The following is a 27365-nucleotide window of genomic DNA, read 5'->3' as shown; positions in this document are numbered from 1 at the left end:
AAGAGAAAGTGTGTACACATCTCAGAAATTTGTGACAGAAGTTGAAGAAAGGAAACTTTCTGATGCCTCTCCTGGAGATGTTTCACTCCCTAGATCCCTGGTGCTTAGGTAAGAAGTGCAAACAGGAGGCTGCAGCTAACAAGACGTTTACAGAGCTTCTCTCCTCCCTTTGTCAACTAAGTTATGTGCAATTAAGGGACTCTGGTGTTCAAAATTCTGTAACTGGAAAAAGATGGCTCTATTAATGAATAGTAATGTTCCTCGCTAGAAAAACAGAATTTAATCAAGGAAAACAAATTCAATTATATGTTTTCTTTCTTGGGAGTTAAACAACCGGTGGCTTCAAGCAGTGGGCCAGAATGGGGAGCTACAGTGACTCACATGAGAATTCGGAGAACAATAAATCCTTGAAAAGATGATGTACTGGAACTGTCAGAGCAAGATTCTCGGTGAGGACTGGCAGAGGAAGGAAGGGAGCTGAGGAAGGAAAGACCTTCCATGACCTAGTCAAATCAGGCAATTTGGAGAAAGGATGGGGAAAAGGAGGTTGGAGAATGGCTGCATGTAGGAAGGTAACCTGACAAAAAGGTGAGCACTGGAAATAAACGTTACACTAGATTCCTGCTTGCTGTGCATTCATGTTTACTGCAGATTGAGTCACCATTACTAAGCCATGGCATGTCATCCATCTCTGTATGTCATCTCCAAATTGGAGAGCCAGGCAACCATGGCTCTCTCCAATGTTATTTAATACATCATTTTACAATCATTTTACTCCTCATTCATTCCCATCCCACTTTCAAAAGGAAAAGTGAACACAAACACTGGAGTTCTGAGTAAATACTTAATTTAATGCAAATTACTCATTTGGTTTAACTGTAAGTCCACCCATCCAACAGTTCATTGACACTCTAGCTGCCTCTGATCCATTCTTCTGCTCTCTTTCTATTCAGAAACTCTCTCTGAATCCTCATGGTGAGTGTCTTGCCTTGCCCTTACAAAATTATGATGGGGGAGAGTCTTCTGTTTTGTGTTGATTTCATTGGTTAAATAAACTGCCTTGGCCCTTTAATAGGACAGAAAATTAGGTAGGTGGAGTATACAGAACAGAATGCTGGGAGAAAGAAGCCGAGTCAGGAGTTGCCATGATTCTCCCACCAGACACAGACGCAGGTTAAGATCTTTCCTGGTAAGCCACACCTCGTGGGGCTACACAGATATTAGAAATGGGTTAGAACAATATGTAAGAGCTAGCCAATAAGAGGCTAAAACTAATGGGCCAAGCAGTGTTTAAAAGAATACAGTTTCCGTGTAATTATTTCGGGGCATAAGCTAGCCATGTGGGCGGCTGGGTGCCGAGGACGCAGCCCTGCTGCTCGTATCTCAACAAAGTGGTGCCCCACGTTGGGCCCAAAATGTAGCGGCATAAATGAACAGCAGACGGAAATTATAATAAAATATTCAGCTTTAATTAGGGAAAGACTCACAGAACTGAAGTTCCAGCGGAGAACAGGAAAGCAGAAGGGAAGGGGGGAAGCACACCCGCAATCTTTATAAGAAAAAAATACCCTCAGGGGACCCCACCCTATGAGCAAGGTGATTGGCTGGGTCTCCCCTACAAAATTACACTTATAACATATTGGAATTGTCATAGTTCTAGGAAGATAAGGATTATCGGAGTCACTCTGACATATATATATAAGAAGAGGCAGGGTGAAAACTATCATCCATTTGTCTAGGATGAAGGTGCTGCTTAAAACAGAGTGCTTTTGAGGACAAAATTGAAATTGTGCTAAAAAAAAAAATTAGGCTAGTTGCACCATTATTAGGACTCCTGTGGAGATGTAGTTATGAGGAGAGAGAAGAGTGAAGACAACTGGGAGGATTTCACACAGGGCTGAAGAAGAGCGTTCATATACATAAGGTGCTATAAAATAACTAACCGAAAATGGTGCCCTAGGTAAAGGGTGATATTTCAGCAAAGGAGTAATTCCACATCAATCAGTGAGCTGGGTAGCCTCAACGGGAGTTGTATGAAGTAATATAGGTCCTTACTGTAGAAGGCAGAAAGAGGTGAGAGGAAGAAACAGAGACTGAATATCAAGGAAGGAGGGCACTTAATAAAGTCTTCGCTTTGAGTGGAGGGTGTGAGGGTCAAAGAAGAAGCACAGTTTTAAATTTAGAAAAGAAAAACAATAATAAAATTACTTGCAGGTGTGAGCAGCCGAGCAGTTTCAGAACTGCCCATTCCTTTTAACTAGCCTACTTTATTTCGTAGTATTTATTGACTTGTTTGATTTCTTATGTAGGCTTTTGAGTAATGTGTGCTTGTTTCATTGTTCCATCTGCCTGTAGTATCTCTTCCCATATTTCATGCTGAGTTTGAATGTCTTCAGTGGTAAGGTGCATTCCTTGAAGTGTGCAAATAGACCCCACTTTTTGTTGTTGTTTTCAACTCAAACTGCTAGTCTGTGTCTTTTGATTGAGGAATGGGGATCACTGATACTTGGGGTATTTGAAGGGTGTGTGCCCGTTCTTGTCATCTTGTCAGCTTTTTTGGTGCCTAGTGTTTCTCTGTTTGTCATTTATTAACTGTTCTTCAGTCTTTAAGAGTGGTTTACACTTTCCTATTGCCCCATAAACATGCTTACCTTTCTCTTTAGTCCAAAGGATTCCTTCAATGTCTTCTGTAAAACTGGCTCAGTGTTGATAGATCCCTTGTTTGTTTTTACTATGAAATCTTTTCGTGATCCTTCGATTACTACAGCTTTGCCAGATAGTCTGGATTAGTATGTATTGTTGTTCGGGGACTGCAATACAATATTTTAAATCCTTCTGGCATTTAAAGTTCCTGTTAGGACATCTACTGCTATTCTGATAAGCTTACCTTTGTGATCTGGTGTTTCTCTTGCAGTTGTCAGTATCTGTTCTTGTAGTATATATTTAGTGCTTTAACTATAAGATGCCATTGACCGGTTCTATTTTCATTTTGTCTGTTTAGGAATCTAAAAGCTTGTTGTGCCTGGGTGTGTATCTCCATGAAAAGACTTGAGAAATTTTCTCTTATGGCTTTTTAAAAAAAAATGTCTTCTATGTCTTTTACGTGAAATTCTTTTCCTATTTCTGTGTCCACAATCCATAGACTTGGTTTGATCTTAATCTCCTGCAAATATTCTGTGTGTACTTTCTTATTAATCTAACTTTGTTATTATCTGAATACTCAATTAATCTCTCTTGTCTTCAAGCCCTGTATTCTGTTTTCCCTTGATCCATTTTGTTGCCGAAGCTTTCTTATCTTTTTAATTCAACGTCCTGTACTTTTTATTTCTAGTCATTCATACTGATTTTTTTCACTATTTCTATGTGATTATTAAATTCAACTTTTGTATCAATTTCTTCTTTTCTTTCTGTTGTTGATGTTCTCTTGAAATTCACTCAAGGGTGTATTTGTGACTTCATAGATTTATTTGAACAAACATAAATTATTGTGTTTGAGACATCAACTAATTTACTCTCATTAGAGGGCACTCCTGTAAGTCTCAAAGGAGTCACATTGTTTTGGTTTTTCATGTTTCTCATATTCATACATTGGTATTTTCAGATATGGAGTTGGATAGTTGGGTGGCTATGTCTTTTAATCACCCTCGTTCACTCAGTGGAAATGTTTTCAATGTTCAAAATGTTTAGGAGGGGCTTGGTTTGAGTAGAATTAGGTTTTCATTTTTCTTTGCTAAACTGGGGGTCTAAATCACTAATTAGATCATCAGCACCAGGATCAATATCCAATTTTGAGAGAAAAATAGTTTCTATAAGAACAACTATCAAAGGAGAGTGTCACTATGAAAATGCAGTAACCATCAAAATAAAAAATGATCACCTCTTTAGCTCAAATAATTTTAGGAAGTAGAGGAGCATTCATAGTACTGTGTACACTGAGGTATTAACTACTGTGTGTGAGTGGAAGGAAAAGAGAGGAAGACTAGTGGTTAGGACTGGAACAGTGGATAAACAAAGAAAAGAGAGCAATAGATAGATGTGGAAAATAGGGCTGAGGAGACAGTTCTGCCATCAAGGCTAAGGTTCACAACCAAAAATGGGAAACAGCAGGGACAAAGGAGGGAGAAGAGGTGTCTCACTAATGGGAGAGTAAAGGAGCTGGAGAAAAAATACAATCTGATAATCTAAAACAATCCCGGCTTTCAGGAGTCAGAGATATGAAGAATCCAAGATTAGGCCATTCTGTGTTCCTTGGAGAAGCCTATCATCATCGTCATCATCATCATCACCAGCAACATCAACACCATCATCATCATCATCATTATCATCACCATCATCATCATTATCATCATCGTTGTCATCATCATCATCACCAGCAACATCAGCACCATCATCATCATCACCATCAATATCAGCACCATCATCATTATCATCACCATCGTCCTTATCATCATCATCATTATCATCATCGTCATCACTATTATCATCACCATCATTACCACCACCACCACCATCATCATCATCATCATGTAAACAAAGGAAAATGAAAAAGAACAGACAGAAAAAAATAAAAATAAACAAGTGTCCTGGTAACTTGACATTGGTTACTGAATAAAGCAGAAATAAAAGAGAAGGGCAGAGTGTAGACAGAAGTTTCTAACCTGCCTGGTCCTGCAGCCATTCAGTCACAAAAAACAAAACAAAACAAAACAAAAAACAGAGGCTTAGCCTATTGTTCAGGCTTATTATTAACTAGCTTTTATGACCTAAATTCACCCATAATTCTTGTCTTTTTTTTTTTTTTTTGCCATATGGCTTGATATCTTTTCTCAATAAGGCATTCTCATCTTGCTTTCTCTGTGTCTGGCTGGTGACTGACTCTCTGCCTTTCCTTATCCCAGAATTCTCCCAGTCTGATTGCCCCACACCTATATGTCCTGCTTGGCTATGATACATCTTTAATCCCACAGCGGGAGAGAGATGAATGTGGACTCAGACCCTTAATGCAGTCTCTTGCCTGCTTAGCATCCAGATTCTCAGTGTTCTTCCTGGACTTTCAGATGCTGTCACACCTGTGGAAGGGCAGATCACAGATGCTGACTGGGCCCATCAGTGAGAGGATCTCTACAGGGTGGGCTTGGAATACTGACTCCTCCCCCAGGAGGTTCTCGGTGTCTATCATATGTGATTGTAGACTGTCTCAATATTCCTGCTGACTCTGGTTCTAACTGGACTTCCACCTCACCAAATGGTTCTGATTCTGCTTCTTCTCTATGATCTAGAAGTCCTGGTGTCCAGGTTTTACTGTCTACCTGTAGGGACATAGCCCCACCCTTTGGGGGCGTGTTCGCCTCGGGCTAATGTTTACGGATAAATCTGCCGGGCGTGAGCCCAGCAGCCCTTTTTTTCTTTTGCTCCACCGCGGGAACCTGTGGTCCTGTAAGTCTATTTCCTTATTAAAGCTGTATATATCTATATAATCTGTCTGCATTCATTTACGACACCACATCTACCTTCACTCTGGGTTTGCCTGATTGTAATCCACAGAGGGTCTAGGAAAACCACACCGCCTCCTGGAGCAGGGTCTTTTTTTTTAAATGACTTCTCATCCTTTCTTCAGTAGAATGCCTAGAAGGGAGGTTCTTCCTCTTCTGCCAGGGCCTCTCCTCCCTCGGCCAGTGCCTTAGACAACTTCTATGTCCTTCTTCTTTCTTTGCTCTTCAAAGTGTCTGTTAATGAGTGTGTAGTACACATTTTCTGAAGTTCTCCATCATGACTCCTGCCTTCTGGGGTTGCATTTCCGCTTCCCTAAGAGGGAAGAATTTTCAAATGCACCGACCCTCGGGGATAATTTATAATTTTCCATTTTATTTTGTTACTTAAGCCACTGATATTTAGCTATCACCCATCTCTTCTGATAGCTGTTATCCAATATTCCAGTTTATTATCTGGAGATTCTAATCGATCATACTTGTGTGTGGTTCTTCAGCTTCTATTCTCTTGGTCCTACTCTTTTGATTCTCCTCCTGCCTCGGTCTCCCAAATAGCTGATATGCTCCCATGCCCATGTCCAAACCTTTTGACCTTATAAAAGAATGGCTAAGATATGTACAGAACACATTTTTTACACATTTAAGTTATTAATTGAAGACAAAATATTTTATAAGTTTTCAGTAGTTCACATCAAATTGAATATGATTTGGTTTTATAGTCCTCAAGCTCAATAACAAATCTATAAAATAGATTCTAATAATTGTGTTCTCAAACTCAAAATTCTTTTAAAAATTCCTTATTTTTTTAAAGTAAGCTGCATAAACTCCTCTAGAGTACTGCCGATAGACAACATCAATGAGAAGAATCTATTACATCTAGTGTACCGACAGCTAATGATGGGGATGACCTTTTGGAGACAGATGGCGCGCACTGGAGCTACCGCAGAAAGCCTTCTCTTCTGCACATCTAGACACTTCCCATGAAGCATGCCCGCGACAAAACTCCTAATCTGGGGACCAAGTGCAACATAAGGCAGACTTCCATCCCGCTATCGGAGACTCTGTGGCAGCTATCAATTGCACCACTTTAAATAAACAGAGAGAAGCAGTGTCTGTGTGTGCAACTAAGCAGGCAGTGCCCCAGGAGAAGGGAGAAAACGAAACCAAACTGTGAGTTCTCAGAATTCATTAAGAATCCATGCCATTTGGAAGCCAGTATTAGGAGCGCTCTTTTATAATAATGTTTTGTTTTAGTGACTGGATTCATTATAGCCTTCAATTGACATTCTTGATATATGTTCCCCAAACAGTCAGCAACCAGGGAACACAAATGTTTCTATGTGTTTGGATACAGCCTTTATGGTTTCGACATATACAACTCTAAGTTGTGCACGGCTGAAAGGTAGCTAAAACATGTGAAGAAATTCAAAATGTCGCCTTTATTAAATGTCATGAAGAGTGAAACTGATGAGAACAGTGTGAGAAAACTAAGGCAGGAACAAGGCTCACCAGCAAGCTCCGCACTGACAAATGCAGAGCAGAGGCTTTCTGCCAGCCACTGCTCTCTACGCCAATGAAAATTACATCAGAGCCTTTGGAACATATTCTAGTGAAAAAAGCAGGTATGAAGAAAGTAAGCAAAGCGGCATCACTTTGCAGAAATGCTACAGGAGTCGTAGATGATAGCATGACAATGACTAGAAGAGAAAGATGCTCAACCAACTATCTGAGAACCCCAGAAAAGTATGCCCAACAGGAGATGGAGAACACAGAGGCTTTGGTTCTGAGGCAACGTACATGTTAAGAGAAATAGAGGAAAGGATTTTCTGGTTCAAAAAAATGTTTTCTTACTTAGAGGGGCCACGGGGCTGGCTCAGTGGGCAAAGGTGCTTGCTGCTAAGTTGGATGTGGTGACTTTGAGCCCAACAACTCATATGATGGTGGTGTAGGAGGTCCTTCTGTCTATTTGTTGCTTTCATTGGTTGAATAAAGAAACTGCCTTGGCCTTTAGATAGGGAAGAAATTAGGTAGGCGGAGTAGACAGAACTGAATTCTGGGAAGGACAGATAGGCAGACACCATGAATCTCCTGCCTGAGATGTCCATCATAGGTTAGAATCTTGCCGGTAAGCCACAGTCACGTGGCGATACACAGATTTAATAGAAAAAGGTTAATCAAGATGTGAGAGTTAGCCAATAGGAGGCTAGAGCTAATGGGCCAGGCAGTGATTTAGTTAATACAATTTCTATGTAATTATTTTGGGTGTAACCTAGCCAGGCGGCTGGGACCAAAAGCAGGCCCTCTCTCCCCTACAACATGATGGAAGAAAAGAACCAACTCCCCGAAAATGTTTTCCAACCTCCACTAGCACACCATGATACACTCATTAACACGCATGCCTGGCCACCACACACAGATAGATAAACAATTTTTTCAAAAGGATCTGCTTGCTTGGGAAAGGTAATCCATGATTTGAAAATGTGATTTCCCACGGGTGAACTGAGCTACATAAAATCAGTTCAACCTCTGGAAAATGCCAGAGAGGAGGCCAAGCCATTCTGCTACCTGTCTTTTTAAGAGGCACAATAAGAACTGTGAATAATAAAGCTTGGGGAACCCCTGAAGCTGCATGTACTCTTAGTGCCTATCACTCATAGTTACTAGAGGAAAATGCACCCGTACAACCCCATCCTCCAAAGACAGGAGGGATGGATAGCTTAACACTCTCCCTGGCTCTGCTTTATGTACCCTATTTGGGGGGAGAGGGCCAGTTATAATTTGAATCCTTCCATAATTAGGGATTGGTGGTTTTGTTAATTTTTTGAGTCCTTTAACAAAATACTGTAGTCGGACCTTTTCATTGAGACCACCAATTCCCAAATAATGAGACAGAGACTTATTAGTAATTATAAAAGTTTGGCCAGTAGCTTTGGCTTGTTACCAACTAGCTCTTACAACTTAACCCATTTTATCAATCTATTTTTTTGTCTTGTGACTTTATTAGTTTATTCTGTACTGTCCATGCTGCTTCCTCTCTGTCTGGCTGGCAAGTCCCTCCTTCTTCTTCCCAGTATCCTGTGTGCCTGAAAATCCTGCCTTGCTATTGACCATTCGGCTTCTTACTAAACCAATCAGAATGATACATCTTCATGGTGTACAAAGAGATTATTCCACAGCAAAACAACAAGTACAAGAGTTGTCTCAGGGATTCCGAGGATCCCAGTAGGTGACAAAAAAAACAACCTGGGAGCCCTCAAGCTTGTATCTGCTGTCAAGAGTTGAGATATTCTTGGGGACTCCCAAACTTCATAGTAGGTATGAACAGGGACAGACAAGAGTATGAAAATGAAGGTTGCCCTTTTGGTTGCATAATATAATCACTCCAGAATATTACTACACTAGAACAATGATATTATACATATATAATACATTTAACATAATAGTATCAAAAGTTATTTTCCATATATAATCATGTTTGATTACTACTACATATCTTAAGCAAGTAGGCAACAGTATAATGATGTGGGATGTCCTTCTGTATATGTGTTGCTTTTATTGGTTGATGAATAAAGCTGTTTTGGCCAATGACTTAGCAAAGTAAAGCCAGTTGTAATTCTGAACAGAATATATAAAAAGATTAGGCAGAGTCAAGGACACTCCAGCCAGCTGCTGAGGAAACAAGACATGTAAAAAATGAGGTAATGTCATGGCCATGTGGCAATGCATTGACTAATAGAAATGGATTAATTGAAGATGTAAGAGCTAGCTAGAAATATGCCTGAACCATTGACCAAACATTGTTATAATTAATATAGTTTCCATGTGATTATTCGTGTGTAGGAGGCCAGGAAATGAAAGTGCAGTCTCTGTCTACAAAATAAATTAAAGAGAATCATCCTTATAAATATACTCATCATTTTTGCAGGTAATACTAGATGCCAAAGACAAAAAAATCAGCAGATTCTTTTGTTAGAATGTGATAGTTGACTGGAATAAGATACCACCAAGTACTGAGCCAAAATGTTTATGAATAATTAAGAAAGTGAGTAGAACATGCCTTACTTAAATTTCATAATCTTTTCCAACTATAAATTATGGAAATCTGTTAATTAAAATAATTATTTTCTGGAATTGCAATTGAGAAGGACAAGAATGGTTCATTTTTTATCAGGACTAACTGAGATTCTTACAAATAAACTTAAAAATACCAGACTCCTAATTCCTTGATTTCCTTTAAATGCTACCATGAGATATGGATTATCTCAACAGAAGCAGGTAATTTCACAAGCCTTTATATCCCAAGATAAAAGAGAAATAAGAAAAAGAAAATTTTAAGACAACCTTGGGAAGTAAAGCAAAGTAATAAAAATGTTATGTTTATAGGTATGTTACATAAAACAACAATAAAAAAGTCTTTCATGGACTGGGAGATTACTCAGTTGGCAATGTACTTGCTGTGCAAACATGAAGACCTGGGCTTAGGTCCCCTGAGCCCACAGCACAGATTGTAACCCCCTTCCCAACACTGAGGGTAGCAGAGACAGATGGAGTCACTGGCCAGACAGTCCAGGTAATGCTCAAACTCCATTCAGTGGGAAACACTGTCCCAAAACCTAAGCAGAGAATGATTGAAGAACAACATCCAGTGTCAGCCTTTGTCCCTGCATATATAGATGCACATGTCCACACTAGCAAGTTCACACACATCCCCCCACACTTCTCTCTTTCAAAAATATATAATCCTGAATAGACTGAGATTCTGAAAGATAAGTTTCCTAAAATTCAGAACTTGATGACAGAGAATGTTCATCTTGAGTTTCAGGCATGCAAATTTTCTGACACCAAGTCATGTCCAACAAACTGGCGTTTTTGTTTGTTTGTTGTCTTGTTTTTTATCTGCATCTGTCCTTGCTATTCATCTCTCTCCCAATCTCTCACCAATTGTCTTATTTATCATCCTTCCTGATCAGTAGATACTTTGGGATCTGGCTTATAAACAAAAGATGGTGACATCAGAGCAAGCGCACAACAGGAAAGCCTAGATCCTCCAGTTCACACTGGGAGAAATGCAGATACTGAGAGAAAGGTTTCTGCATGCTGGGAAGTGGGAATTTAACCACACCAACACCAGAAGGAAGGATGGAACCATTTACATCGTAATCTCTCCCACAAGCACAGCATTATAAAACTGGAATGTAATAGTCAGCTAAACCATCCCCAGCCTGGAGAAGGAAAAGAACATCTAAATCCAGGAAGCCCACAGGATTCAAAAATTTGTACAAATAAATCTACACCATGGTACACTACATTTGAATGGCAACAAGAGAAAAATTCCTTGTCATGTACAAGGTGGGTACCAGGATAGTAGTGAGTGCCAAAAGACTAGAGAGTGAGTGCCAGTAGACTAGAGAGTGAGTGCCAGGAGACTAGTGAGTATCAGGAGACTAGTGAGTGAGTACCAGGAGACTAGTGAGTGAGTACCAGGGGACTAGTGAGTATCAGGAGACTAGTGAGTGAGTACCAGGACACTAGTGAGTGAGTACCCAGAGACTAGTGAGTGAGTACCAGGAGATTAATGAGTGAGTATCAAGAAAGAGACTAGTGAGTGAGTATCAAGAGAGAGACTAGTGAGTATCAAGAGAGAGACTAGTGAGTGAGTACCCAGAGACTAGTGAGTGAATACCTGGAGACTAGTGAGTGAGTACCAGGAGACTAGTGAGTAAGTATCAAGAGAGAGACTAGTGAGTGAGTACCCGGAGACTAGTGAGTGAGTACCAGGAGACTAGTGAGTAAGTATCAAGAGAGAGACTAGTGAGTGAGTACCTGGAGATTAGTGAGTGAGTACCTGGAGACTAGCGAGTGAGTACCAGGAGACTAGTGAGTGAGTACCCGGAGACTAGTGAGTGAGTACCAGGAGACTAGTGAGTGAGTACCCGGAGACTAGTGAGTGAGTACCAGGAGACTAGTGAGTGCGTACCAGGAGACTAGTGAGTGCCAGGAGATCAGAAGCAGCATTTTCAGACAACTTCCTGAGGAGAAAAGAATGGAATGCTATGTTCCATGTACTAGAAAAATAACTGTTAATCAGTACCATTATATCTACAAAACTGGACTCCAAAAATGGCAAACAGAGGGCCAGAAAAGGATTCAGTAGTTAAAAACAATTGCTGCTCTTCCAGAAGACCTGAATGTTTCCCAGCAACCACATCCGGCAGCTCGCGGCCATCTGTAACTCTGGTACTAAGAGATCCAGTGGGTTCTGGACTGCACAGTCATAGTGCACTCATATGAATGTACCCACTCATAATTTTAAAATAATAAAAATAAAGTTTTTAAATGAGAGACTTAGTCACACAAATTATGCATAATCCCTACAATGTCTTATAAGAAATGTGAATGGAAATTTCTAAACTAGAAACAACAGGAAGGAAAAGAACAAAATGATAGGAAAGAATACAATATATGCTCTCCAAAAAAAAGGTCACATATTTTTAAGGACCCTCACAGCCTGTGTGATGGTTTGAATGAAAAAAGTCTCCCCAGAGTCTCGGCATTTAAATACTTGAACCCCAGCTGGGTAGGGCTGTTTGTGTAGGATTAGGAGGTGTGGCCTTGCTGGAGGAAGTGTGTCACTGTGAAGATGACACAGGGCTTTGAGGTTTCTTTTGCTCAATTTCGCTCAGTGTGACCATCAGTTGACTTCCTGTTGCCTCTAAGATGTAGTACTCTCAGCTCCAGCACATCTGCCTGCATGCTGCCATGCTCCTCATCATGATGATAATAGACTGAACCTCTGAAACAGTAAGCCAGCCACCCCAATTAAATGTTTTCTTTATAAGAGTTGCCGTGGTCATGCTCTCTCTTTACAGCAATAGATACCCTAACTAACATCATAAAAGCCAGAGGACCAGGACATTTGCTGCTAAACAGTGTCTTCTAGATATGGCAGAAAAGTCACACCCTTGAAATCTCAGCTATATGGTTACCTAAACAAGTTAGGAAAATGACTCCAGGTGACAAGCCAACATGGGTGGCCCCGCCCCTAGATGAAGAGCTTGAGGCAGCCAATGACTGCTGAGAGAGGAAGAATGGTTTCTCCAGGAATGAGTCTCTGATAGGTTACCAGATTCCAAGTGGTCAGCCCTACACATGTGTATGCATGAACAACACTAAATGAACTCAGTAGGTCATATGTATGTATGTATGTATGTATGTATGTATCAATAGTAATTAAAGAAAACAAGGTCATGAGTTGGAGAGGGAGTGGGGAAGCCATGAATTGAGAAGATGGGAAGGTAAAGAGTATGCAAATACAGAACTCACAATTAAAATTCTCAAAAAATAAAATATTTAAATAAAATAACAGAGAAATGTATACAAAATATTCATTTTTCAAATTATGTATATGCATTGTGTGGGAACATGCATATGATGTTGATGTAAGAACAGATGCCCACAGAAGCCAGAGGAGCCCTGGAGCTGGAGGCACAGGCAGTTTTGAACACCTCACATGGGTGCTAGGAACTGGACTTGTGTCTTCTGCGAGAGAAATACCAGTCAATCTTGCAGCTACCGCTCCAGCCTCCATTGTTTTTATATTAGAAAGAACAACTTAAAATTAGACAGCAATTAGAATGAACAGACTTAAGGAACAATGGAGACTAACTAGGCCTAACAGACACAGACAGAACATTGAATGTGTAATTAGGTACAATCTTGGAGAAAACTAGATCATATAAGGAATCAAAAGAGAGAGTGGAAAACAGCCTAAGACAAACAAGAACACAACATAATGAAACTCCAGAACGGTACCACAGCAGTATAAAGGAGGATGCTTATCATGACGAATATTCTCAAATTATTTTACAATCAAAGTAACAGAAAGAGACAAGCTAAACCCAAAGCTAGCAAAAAGCAATGAAAGAATTTAATAGAAATAAAGGAATCAAGAATAGGAAAATTAGAATTTAAGAGTTTTTAAATAATGGGGAAAAGTACAATATTAGTTTGGCTACACCAGTAATAAGAAACAGGTAAATGTTTAAAATCGACAGCAATACCACAACTGATGTAAGACATAAGAAAGGATAGTAAGAAACTACTATCAAAAACTGTGACTGTAGTTACACAATCCAGTATAAATAAATGTTTCTATAAAGGTGCATCCTATCAAGGGTTAATTATAAAGAGAATATGAGTCCACCTGCAACTAGTAAGATGGCTAATTCAGTAACCAAAAACTTCACACCTAAGACAAGCACAGAGCCAGATGATTTCAATAGCACACTCTATCATGAATTCAAAGACTTGATCATGGGGGTGACCCGACCCAATTTAAACATCTACAACACAGTTCCTGCACAGGTTCAGGGGACATCACAGAAGGGGAGGCAGGAAGGTTGTGAGAGTCAGAGGAGCAGGAAATCCATTGGGAGAAAGTCTCCTGGAAATGTCAGGCGAGTCACACCCATAATACCACAACGTATGGCTGCCTATCCAAGACCAGAACGATGCCAACACCAATAGACACGCGAATGTAGAAGGGGGCAAGTCTCACTAGGCCAAATTTCTAGACAAAGAACTACACACAACTAAGGGATGCTGAGAGACGAAGAGCTAGTCTTCCCCAGGGGTGGGCCCCCGAATTAGAATTTCATGTATATACTGTATATATGAGCAACATTAAATGGGCTTAGCAGGTTCTATTTATATAGGTGTGTGTGTGTGTGTGTGTGTGCGTGTGTGTGTGTGTGTTATAATAACCATGAAAAAGAGGTCATGAATTCAAGAGAAATTAAGGAAGGGGATACAGGAGATGCTGGAAGAGGAGGACACAGAAGGGATTGAAGGTTGAGAAAGGATTTGGGGCGAGGAAGTTAAAATATTAAAGTAAAAAATAATAAAGATGACAATGTCATCACTTCTCAAACCTTTCTAAGTGATAAACTGCAGAGGACAGAGCACTTTCAAACTCATTTTATGAAATGAAATATGATGCCACAAGAAAAGATAAATTTGTGATACCACAAGGTAAAAATATGATACCACAAAAAAGAAAAGATATATATCAATATCCTGATAAACTCAGATGTAAAACTCCTAACAAAAAATACTAGTGTGGACGACAGCTTTTCACTCCAGCGCCAAATATCAGTGACAAACAACTCAAAGGGAGGAACCATTTCCTATATTTCAGCTCATGTTTCAGAGGCATCATTTATGGTGGCAGGAGCCTGTGGCGCAGGAGTGTTTTCAACCTGTGGCTTCCAGGAAAGGAAACAAATAGATGACTGTGACCCAGTGCAATCTTCAAAGGCTCCAGTGCCACATTTCCTCCAGCTGAGCCCCACCTCCCAAATGATGCCACCATCTGGGGATCAGGCATTCCAGTCATGGCCCTGTGGGGACATTTCATATTCAAACCAAATTTAACTATGTGTTAACAAGATCACACACTGTGAGCAAAACATGATCCCAGGGATAATAAACATAGTTCTATAGGGTAAATCATTTAATATTATATACATATGGAAATACTGAAGGGCAAACTCCCACATGATAATAATAATTTAAGGTGATGTCTGGTTGTTCTCAATTAAAAGAAGCAGACAGGGTATTAAAAGCTAAACAAAACAATGTAAAGGTCTCTTTATACTTGTTGAGAGACAACATGCCTGGATCTCTGCAGCCATGAAGAGTGGTCAAGAATAGCAGAAACAAAACCACATTTGTTTAAGATGTTGTTAAAGAAAATGATGAGAAAATATACTTGCAAATCATATTATGCTAATGATTAATCTTCAAAATATATAAGTGAGTCATAAACTCAGTGAATAAAAAGCAAGAGGACTAGCAAGATGGCCCAGAGGGTAAAGGCATCCTCTGCACAAGTCTGGTGACCTGGGGTCACCTGAGGGTGAGAAACAACCCCAAAGTTGTTCTCCTCTGACCCTCACATTCGCAATGTGACATGTACACCCCCTACACCATACATACACACATTAATCAGAAATGAAATTTTAGAATAATTGCAGCCAAGTAACTTGAAATAGAGAAAGTACACAGGAGGATTTGGAGGGAGGAAAAGGAAGAGAAAATATATTATACTTTCAAAAATTAAAAATATATACTGTGAAGAGAGATGCTGGGCTCTTGATCTTGGACAGACAGATGCTTGATTACATTTTGTAATAACATTTTCTAGCTGTCTCCACCGGGGATGTGTGTCATGAGAGTCCTTCCTGAGGAGACAGTGACTCTCCAGAGTCACAGGATGACTTTGTATCCACATCTCTCTCCACAGCCCAGATGCAAACCCACAGGAGGGTGGTGCACGCCCACAGGAGGGTAGTGCACGCCCACAGGAGGGGGAGTGTACGCCCACAGGAGGGTGGTGTACACCCACAGGAGGGTGGTGCACGCCCACAGGGGTGGTGCACACCCACAGTCCCAGCCAGGAGGATGCAGCAGAAACAAGACTTCAGAGCCTTGTAGTGAGTTCCAGGAGAGGAGTGGCTACGTGACAAGACACTATCTCAAAGAGACAAACAAACAAAACCAAAATATAAATTTACCAATTTTCTCAGAAAATAAAACAGCAATTACCTTGCTCCCACAAAGAAAGAAAGAAAGAAAGAGAGAGAGAGAGAGAGAGAGAGAGAGAGAGAGAGAGAGAGAGAGAGACAGAAAGAAAGAAAGAAAGAAAGAAAGAAAGAAAGAAAGAAAGAAAGAAAGAAAGAAAGAAAGAAAGAAAGAAAAAAAAGAAAGAAAGGACTTGAAAAGTCAGTTTCTCTAAAGAAGGTCTACAAATGTCTAAAGGGATAGGAATGACGCTGGATGTAATCATCAAGACTGGGAAGAACCTGGAATTCTTTATGCTTTTGTTGAGAATGTAGCACGACGCAGCCACAATGAGAGGCGGTAAGCAACTTCTCTGAAAGCTTCAAAGGCAAACTGCGAGAGGTTCTACTTCGAGGGATTTATCCAAAAGAATTAAAATGAAGATCTAAACGCGTATTAGCATTCCTGTGTTCATTAGCTCTGTTACCTGCAGCAGCGTGTATGAACTTTAATGAAATTGTGGCAAGTGAAGCAAGCCAGTCACAGAAGGGGAAGTACTTCAATTATGTGTATGGCAGGTAATAAAAATGGTTACGGTCAGGTATTGAATGCAGCAAAACTGGCCTGATGCACAGATGGTCGGCCAGACTCTGGATAGGAGTGACATGCAAATTCCTGAAGCAGTGGTGTCACACATGCATCATAGACATGTAAAAGCAACGTGTATTTATGCACAAATGTACATATATGACTATACGTAATATAGTTATATAATTTATGTATAATTTGGACAAGAAGCCTAAACCTCTCCTCTCTTTTCTTTGCTGATATACTTTTATGAAGTGGCAGGTTAGAAGCTGCTTTGGTCCTCTAATGCTTGAAATACTGTTTTCTTTCTGATTCATTACTCTTTTCACATATTTTTATACTTCACATACATTTATATAATTCATATATGTTTATATCTATCATATATATGAAAGAGAAATTAGGACAATTTGAAGGGAGGGAATTGACAGTGGTAGGGAAAGAGGACAAAGGTGGGTAAAGGAATGAATAGTGAGGAGGTATAGAGACGTTTTTTGATGAAAATATAATGAGGGCTGGAGAGATGGCTCAGAGGTTAAGAACTCTGGCTGCGCTTCCAGAGATCCTGAATTCAATTCCCAGCAACCACATGCTGGCTCACAACCATCTGTAATAGGATCTGGTGCCCTCTTCTGGCCTGCAGGCAGAACAACATGGTATACATAAATCTTTTTTAAAAAGATGACATATGAATCATTTTTTTCTGTGAATGTTAAAGAAGGAAATGAATAGCAAGGGAAAATAGTTAAACTCAGAATGGAAGAGCAGAACAGCGGGTCCAGGCGTGATGCGCTGCACAGACATACAAGTCCTGAGGTCTGTATAGCAACGTGAGCACAGATACTATGCTGTAAAATATTCCTTAATTTATAACGAACACAAGGAATATTAAAGGACACGTGTCCCAAATGCGGCGATGTGGAGTTACGTATGTGTGCATGTGTGCTTGTACATGTACACATGTGTGTGTGCCTCTATACACATATAAAACTTAATATTACAATTTAGTGTTAATCACATCAAAACATTGAAAAGACTATCCACTCAAAACCTCTACAAGTATCAGACAAAATAATGTGCAAGATTAGTGATTTCTCTACCTGAGCACTAGCAGGTCACTCTCTGTCGTTCTTGGTGGTGGTGGTGGTTGTTTGTTTTTTGGTTCTTTTGGTTTTTTGAGACAAAGTTTTTCTGTGTAGCCCTGGCTGTCCTGGAACTCTCTAAATAGACCAGGCTAGCCTCGAACTCAGAGATCCACTTGCCTCTGCCTCCTGAGTACTGGGATTAAAGGCGTACACTGCCACCACCAGGCAACTGGGTTACTTTTGATAGATGGGAGTGCTGGAAAGAAAATTATTAACTTCCAGGCTAGGTAAAATAAAAGAATAAATCATTCCAAAACACACCGGTGACCTTAGTTCTGACACATGAACACAGAATTTACAAGTACATAATGAGTTGCTTTTTATTAATGCATATATATCAACTCCTTAATTAATCTGGACAGGAAGCCTAAACCTCTTGCCTTTCATTGTTGATACACTGTTATGAAGTGACAGGTTACAATGTATCCAAGTGCTTGAGAAATGGTGTGTTAGCTTTAGGTCATTGCTCTTTTCCCTCTGTGTTCAGCTAGAGATGGATTTTAGGTGACTGAGCCAAATGAAATACTTTGTGTTGTCTGTGCTTCAAAACTGCTCATTCATAAGATGGTTGAAATCTTCGTGTAGACAAATGGCCTCAAGATTTCCGTTTGTTATTTCACCCTAAAGCAGTGGTTCTCAGCCTTCCTGGCCACCCCCCACCATAGATGATTCTCATTGCTAACTTCATAACTATAACTTTGCTACTGTTATGAATCATAATGTAAACATCTGTGTTTTCCAGTGGTCTTAGGCGACCCCTGTGAAAGGGTCACTCAACCCCCGCAAAGGGGTCTCCACCCACCAGAGATAAGCAGAACAAAATAGTAGTGACCCTTTAATTTAAACATACACAGAGATGAATAGGAATGAAGACAAAACTTCCTGAGAAAAATGGAAATAAGTGGCCCTTTGCCTAGTGAGTTTGGATTTATGAGAATCTTAAAATAAATGTAGACAGTTTCAGCTTTAAAATCTAAAATTACTTGCTTCAGATGTAACAGATTACATGGAGGGGGGGGATGCCTGCTCTCATGTTTGCTGAGCCCAGCATCGTCATAGGCCACCGAATGCAGCTGTTAACTTCGCCTTGGGAGACGGAAGAACAAATGGGCCATGGGGTCTTTTCTTCCTTTACACTTGCTATTTCCAGTTATTGTCACCCATTCTCAACTGAAAACACTTGCTTCTGCCTCCCCTGCAGTCTCCTGAACTCTCTGCCCAGCTCAAGGCTGCTACATGAAAGAAGAAAACAAACCCATGACAGTTCCTACCAAGCTGCTCCTGTGCTCCAGGGGCCCAAACCCAAGGCCATTTGCCTTGCAGTGGGGTTGGTCCAGACCCCTAGCCCCACCTTGAAGTGTAAGAAAACGGAAAGCTCTCCCTGGAGAGCTGAGGAGCTTGTCTCAAACTGGATGCTATAGGTACTCTCTCAAGAGAAAGTCACAAGGAGGGGGAATGTGTTTAATGTTCCGAAACCTGACTTACAGGTCATATTACACCACACATATTCATCTCATGGAAGGGGGCATGTAGCACAGATTCTAGCTGGTCTTAGTAATAAAGACCCAAAGTCGGATATAGGGGGTAATGCTGAAGATCAGAGAAGCAGATAGGCTAACCACTACAGAGTTCAGACCAAAGGGGCTATCCTGTCCTCAGTATCTCCAGACTCCATCTGTCTCCACCAAACCCCAGACTGCAGCTGTCTCCATCAGACTTCAGACTGTGACTGTATCCACCAAACCTCAGACTGCGTTGCGCTCCTGTCTCCTTCAGCCTTATATTCCTCTCTCCACCCAGCCATATCACTCCTGTTTCTACCTCCCTAGTGCTGGGATTAAAGGCGTGGGATCCCAAATACTGGAATCAACTTTATGTGAACTCTGTTTCTCTTTTAGACAGATTCAGTCTTATGTAGCCCAGGGTGACCCTGAACTAACAGAGATCCCTCTGCTTCTGTCTCCCGAGTCCTGGAATTGAAGTGTGTACCACCACTCCTTGGCCTCTAGTGGCTTAGCTCTGCACTTCTGTCTCCAGGCAAGCTTCTTTATTTGTTAAAACATAAACAAAATCACACTACAGGGCAGTTGAGAAAAAGAGATACACACGAGGTAGAGTTTGCTGTTGGTCCAGCAATAGCCACTATCAAGCTTAGAAAGGGAGTGAGGATGGCAAAGCAGCAAGAAGGGAGTTTCTTTCATCATGCTCTCTACATCATAACATGCACACATTCTCCAGTCTTCATCTGCATTTTAATGTTAACCAACTTCAATGCACAGATTTTATAAAATTTTTTTGCATATTGTCTAATTGTATCTTTTAACACTGTGATTTCTGTTTTACGGATTCTTTCCTTAGGAGACATAAAAAGAAACTGTATTACAGTTTCTTTTAGTTATCTAATGGACTATTCCACAAGGAACTATAAACTTATTATGTACAGCTACAATGCGTGATCATTAAAATTTTAAATGTCAAGTGGATAATTAATTGTACAAGCTCAACTTACTGATAATTCTTTTCTCCCCCTGGTTGAGTGCTACATTTTCAAATGTACCATGGACAGCATGTAAACAAGTATTTGTGGCACACATTCATGCATGTAATTCTGTGTGCATGCTTATGCATATGTGTGGGAATGCATAGAGAAGCATACTGCTTGAAGGCGGACTATCTCCCAACTCCCAAACAGTCTTAGTACAAGCAACACACACAGAGCCAAAGCCAAGCTGTTTAGTACGGTTCATCTCACAGATGCAGCGCAGTAGCACAGCAGCGGAGCTGTTTCTTTCCAGGATAGACTTTTCACCAAATACATAAACCACACAGACAGGCCTGGGTCAAGTTTAGGTCACTCCTCAAAGAGGATTAGACCAAGCCTCAGGTGCATTCGGTCAAGTTATATGTAGCTGTCAAGGCATATGTAATATTCTCAAAGGAGCTTGGTGTTTGAGTTACTGAGTATTTCTTTTTTAGAACAAGAGAAATGGAAGTAAGAAATGGCAATATAAACTAAGTGAGAAAACGAGAAAATTATAAAGTTTAAAAAAATTGAAAAGGTGGTATTTGACAAATGTAACAAAATAATCAGTATCTAAACAATGATACATTTTAAATAAGAACAGAAGTTGTCAACTCAAAAAAACTGTTTACACACATATGGGTTATATGTGAATAAGATAAAATAGCATTCTGGTGGTTTGAATAAGCATGGCCTCATAAGCTCATATATTTGAATGCTTCGTCACCGGGGAGTGGAACTGGAGACACGAGTAGGGTTAGGAGGTGTGGCCTTGTTGGAAGAAGTGTGTCACTGAGGGTGGGCTTTGAGGTTTCAAAAGTTTCAAAAGGTTTCAGAAAGAGACCCAATATCTCTCTCTTCCTGTTGCCTGGGAATCGGGATGTAGAAGTCTCAACCACTGTAGCACCCTGTCTGCCTGCAGTGATGCTAATGGACTAAACCTCCGTAAACAAGCCCCTAGTGAAATGCTTTCTTTTATAAGAATTGACTTGGTTATGGTCTCTCTTCACAGTTATAGGGCAGTAACTGAGACAAGCATGACATGCCTCAGGTGTCTGTGAAAATAAAATAATATACCTATTCTATTTCCATTCTTCTGCTGCGATAGATGATTCTGGCCAAAAGCAACTTAGATTGAAAAACGTAAAAGGAAAGAGGGACCTGTGAAAAAGTCTCATTGTCCTTCATATTCATTTATTTGTATGATGTGTTTACCCTAGTCTAGGCAAACCTTACAAAGGCATCATCTCTACTGGGGACCCTTCCTCTCATAGGGCTTCATTACTGCAGTCAGTAGTTACCTGTATTTCTTTGTGTAACTGTGGGACACAAACTTTTCTCCCTTCCCTGTCAAGGCAAGAGAAACCTCCTTTCATATGGGTGGCCAAAATAGACCAAGTAACTCCCTAACCAGGTAGACTACAGCTGTTGCCCTTGGTGGCCTCTCAGGGGTTGAGGGTAAGGCCCCATTGATAAGGACACAGTACGCTTAGGACACAGGATTCAGATTACTTGAGCTGAATCTAACCTGACAACTACCTTCTTCTAGTCTACTTTCCACAGTACCAGGAAATATTACGCAATTTGCCAAGAGAGGAAAGCAACCGATAGTCCTACCAGACTGCAATTCCTTGGTCACAGCAATGACCAGCATAGCAAGCTATCCATAAAAGTGCATTAGTGGCACACACGTGATGGTGGAAACCAACAGCCGTCTAACTGTACATCAGGCCCTCTCTACAGGAGGGAAGTCATGCCTCATACTGGAAACCAAGCCAACTTCCCAAAGTTTGTGCCTTAGAAAGCAATCTGCGATCACCACTTTGATAAATCAGCATGATTCCTTTGTACATCCTAAATCTTACCCTTATATCCACATGCAAGCATAGCTACCACCCCTCAACAAACAAGTTTCTCTGTACAGCAAATGGTGACCATCATAGAAAACTACAGCTAGACACAATGATGAGATCAGGTTATCACAGTGAGCCCAGCCCCGCTAGATACAGCCACATCACAACTCTTCTATCTTAACTTAGGGAACGTCACAGAAGAAGGAGCAGAAAGACTGCAAGAGCCAGAATACCAGGAAATCTGTTGTGAAGTAGTTTCTTCATTGAAACATTTTTATTAGCAATATTCCATTAGAATGTTCTTTGTGCTTCTTGGATAGAGCAGGATACTGAGATTCCATTGACAGATCCTCCGTCTGCTCTGTGCCTTGCACAGTGTTTCTTGTGAAGGGACTGAGTCACATTTATTTGGTCTGAAGGGTTTTTTTTACTAGTTTTTCTGTTGTTAAACTGTATAGTCACTATTTAGTCTTTGATGTACCTTGTACTTTACAGTAGAATATGGCTGTATACCACCTGTAATTCCCTACTGAATCAATTTTAATTATGAATATAAAATGTTGAGTTTGAATATTCAAAGATACTTTAAATTTATTTTACATGTATGTCTGCATGATATAAAGTACTTAAAATTTTCAAAATTACATAAATAGAACCGAACACGTATCTTATATGTAATATTCAAACTACAGGAAAAACAACTGTGTGTGTACAGATGCAAATATACAGATATGACTTCATTTTTGTTTGTGAAAATATATGGTTCATTATTTCACTAATATATATGCATAGAATTATAGTAGTTTTATGTTTACAAAACTTAATGAATTTCCTTGAATATTGTGTTTTAGAGTGTTCATAAAATTAACTTGAATATTTTGAAAATTCTATTGTAATTACCCTTGATTTGTAGACAAACAAAAAAACATAAATCTTTGTATGACAAAGTTCAAATTGATCTATTTGAATTATCTTTTCAAATAAAGTTTATGGATCTTTATTTTCTTATAACACATAGCCCTTGGAATTTTGTTTTGCTTCTGTTGTACATGGATTGTTTTATAAAATAGTTTTCTATTTATTTACTACTGATATACAGGAAAAGTATTTATAAGAATATGTATTTCTTATAACTGTCCCCTAATGCCAGGGATAATATTTTTATTATCAAATATTCCAAGCAGACATTTGAATCACCCACAGATATTTTCTCAATATTATTTTTGCTTCTCTTTCCTGTTTATCACATTGGTTAGGACATTCATATTATCATAAAATATCCACGGGTAATGTAGAAATTCTCATTTTCTCCTTAACTTAAAGGATACCACTTGTATTTTTTCGGGCTTATGTCAGATGTTGATTTTGGTTCTTAATTAAACCCCTGTGAACTTAAGAAAATAAGTTTGTATTTCTAATTTTTGTTGTTTTTTGTTTGTTTTAACCACACACTTGTTTTCAGTTTAATTGGTGCCATTTTGGTAAGCTTTAACAAATAACTCCTTTATCCTTACTGAGCTACAGAAGATGAGACTTCCTCATTTGACTCTTCTTGAATCCTTAGGGGAAATGCTCTGATGATGGTACATTATCAATTTAACACACTACTAGATTTGATATGCCAGTATTTTAACTAGGATTTATACATTTATATCATTCAGAAGATGTAGTCTGTTGTTTCATATCAAGTTAGAGAAATAAGAGTAAATAAGTTTCATATTATAGGAACTATTCCCAAAATTAAATTTTCATGTATTTTACCACTACTACTACTACATTGCTTGATATGTTAGGGCGGGTTTATATGTGCATATCTGTGAATGAGCATGCTGGTACATAAAAATGACATTAGCTTGGGGTCATAAGTCAAGAGTTCTTCCATGTTATCATTGAAAGCAAAGAATTATATAAAAAGCAAGCATAGTTTTCCATTAACATATATTTTATTAAAATTATTTGAAAATGTGCTATGTGAGTAATCAGATAAAATCATCTAGTTGAGAGAACTATATTTTGTTTGTTGTTTAATGATTTATTTATTTTTAAATTTTATGTGTATTAGTGCTTTATCTGCGTGTGTGTTTATATGAAGGTGTTGAATCACCTGGAGATGTTACAAACAGTTATGAGCTGCCTGGTGGGTGCTGGGAATTGAACCTCAGTCTTTTGAAAAAGCAGCCAGTGCTCTTAACCACTAAGTCATCTTTCCAGCACCCGTTATCATTACTCTTCAAATCTATTAGAACTATCCTCGACAACTACAGCTACCCTAACATATTAAAAGTCTTCCTCAGCCCTGGACTGATGGTTCAGTCAGTGAAGTGGCTCCAGGGCAATCAAGAAGACCTAAGTTGAAATCCCTGGCTGGGCGTCACTGGATACATATCTAATTCTAGTCCTGGGATAGGGGGGATCAGTGGGTCATCAGAGCTTGCAGGCCAGCGAGTCTAACAAGTCAGTGAGCTCTAGGAAGAGACTCTGACTCAGTGAAAAGCAGAGAGTGAAAATGAAGATACCTGAAGTCAACCTTGTTTTCCACATGCATGCACACACACACACATAGATGTAACACACAAGTGCATGCACATATAACATCCAACTACACACACATAGCACATGTACACACCCATAACACACATATACACACATATATAACACATGTGTACACACATAACACATGCTAATGGACACATATAACATGCATGTTCACATACACATGTATAACACACATGTATATACATACATTTCTCAGCTACTAGTAACTTAGAAGATATTTGGTTTACTTTACTCCAAATATCACACAATGCTTACTGGGTGAGAGAATATTGCTAATAAATAATTCTGTTATGATTTGCTAGCACTTCAGTTTTTCAACCTATGTATTAGGTGCACTTGGCTTCCATACGGAATAAAGCTTATTCAATTTTGTATCCTCTCCATCTATTAAAATGCTTTACTCTGCAAAATTTCAAAGGATATATTTTCAGTGAAGAGATAATCCTTGTTTCTTCAAAAAGAACCTTAAGATAATAGACCTAAGAGTCAAATGTACTAACGTTTCTGTAAATAAATGTTATTATGTGGGGTTTGTACACAAAAGTTTTGTACAGATAAACTGACAGCATCAACAGGCCAATGGAATCCCAAAAATTCAAAGTAAGAACTGAGCAAACCTAGGTTTTCCAGGGTCTATATGAGTCTTTCTCACATGGCAATGTATGTGTTTTAAAAAGCTACTAGAGGATTAAGAGAAATGTATGTGTATACATGTGTGTTATACGTGTGTATGTGAACATGTATGTTATATGTGTCCATGAGCATGTGTTATGTGTGTACACATGTGTTATATATGTGTGTATATGTGTGTTATGGGCGTGTACATGTGCTATGTGTGTGTAGTTGGATGTTATATTTGCATGCACTTGTGTGTTACATCTATGTGTGTGTGTGTGCATGCATGTGGAAAACAAGGTTGACTTCAGGTATCTTCATTTTCACTCTCTGCTTTTCACTGAGTCAGAGTCTCTTCCTAGAGCTCACTGACTTGTTAGACTCGCTGGCCTGCAAGCTCTGATGACCCACTGATCCCCCCATCCCAGGACCAGAGTTAGATATGATTAAGAGTAAGGGAATATTCATCCTGACCCCTCAGGTATTTCCATTGTGTATTCCAGGCTTGAGGTACCAGAGTCAGCACTTACTCCAGCCAGCCTAGCTGCCACAATAACCACTTGAATTCTCAAGTTCATTTGGTGCCTACCATCCTCTCCTTACCAACACTTATCTTGTCTCCTTGTTCAAAGTCTAGTGTAGGAAAAAAATTTATCAAACTGTAACTCAATCCCTATTCTCCATAACTAAACCATTCCATATATGTGCAAACTTAAAAAAAAACAGCTTTTGTTCTCTATAAGTTATTCATGTAAGGTGAAGACTATTCAAACTCATATCCTAATATTTATGATGCATTAAATAAAGGACAGTTCTTCTTCTCTTGATTAACAGAACTGATGATAGCAATTTTTAAATGAATAGTGTAAATGGAGTGTGTAAACACACATCATATAAAGAAAGTGCTTAATAATAATTTTGCACCTAATAATAAAAATTTGCCATACGTGATTAAAGTTATAACTTAGTGTTCTACCCACAAACATTCTCTTTTCTCTCTGTCCATGACAGAATTCTACTCCTGTTCAAATTTGAAGGTTTTAGGAGAGCCCAGGGGAAAAGTATTGACTTGTGTAAACCAATCACACCAATTTCACTCCAGTTGCCAGTAGGCGGTAGCTAACAGATTGCAACAAATTCATGACCAGCCTAGGTTATGGGTTGAATTTGAGACCAGTGTGACTTATAAAAATGAGCCAAAAATAAGAATAATCCTAATAATTTTAATTCAAGAAACCTATTAATAGAAGAGAGTTTCTGAAAATGGATAAAAAGCCACCTATAAAAAACCCACTGTTAATAAATAATTTAGCCGTAAGAGGTCAAATGCTTCACTCCGTCAGTGTCTGCTCTCACCACATCCGTTCAACACTATACAAAGGTTCTATGAAACATAATGTCAAGTGATGGAGGTGGGTCTTGTATTTATCTGTTGCTTTCATTGATTAATTAATAAAGAAAACTGCTTGGGCCTGATAGGACAGAAAATTAGGTAGGCAGAGGAAACAGAACAGAATGCTGGGAGAAAGAAGCCAAGTCAGGCAGTCGCCATGATTCTTCCACTCCAGACAGACGCAGGTTAAGATCTTTCCTGGTAAGCCAGCTCGTGGTGCTACACAGAATATTAGAAATGGGTTAGATCAATATGTAAGAGCTAGTCAATAAGAGGCCAGAGCTAATGTGGCCCGCTGTTCCAAATACTACAGAGTGGCACCCAACGTGGTAATGAACTCCACGTAAAAGCTAAGAGGGCTTAAAAAGGACAGAAAAAAATTTAAGACAGCTTTTTGCTGTTTATGGGTTGCGTGCCGCAAAAAAATTGTCCTGACTCAGCAGCAAAAAAAACCTGGCTGTTTTAAAATGCCGGCTTTCTGGGTTGTGCCGCCATCGCGATCTCTGTCTGGCTCCTGCAGGAGACAGAGCTTTTGAATGGAGCATTTGAAGTAAAGTGCTACAGCTTGCTTGATGGCAATGTGGACTACTGTGTGCCTGGAACTGTCTGTGGCTCAGGGGCACCAAATGGCTCTGAGGCAGGAGC

The 27365-nt window shown here is 39.5% G+C and overlaps 1 protein-coding gene across 3 annotated transcripts in view; it reads right to left on the bottom strand.

Annotated features, from left to right (window-relative positions):
- Positions 1–27365, bottom strand: part of Tmem232 (transmembrane protein 232) — a 232494-nt gene that overhangs the window by 146426 nt on the left and 58703 nt on the right. The gene's annotated exons all lie outside the window — the stretch shown is intronic.

The sequence above is a fragment of the Chionomys nivalis genome, chromosome 2, assembly GCF_950005125.1.
Source record: "Chionomys nivalis chromosome 2, mChiNiv1.1, whole genome shotgun sequence".
NCBI lineage: Eukaryota > Metazoa > Chordata > Mammalia > Rodentia > Cricetidae > Chionomys > Chionomys nivalis.
Note: the sequence above shows the minus strand (reverse complement) of the source record. Positions and strands in the feature narration are given on the sequence as shown.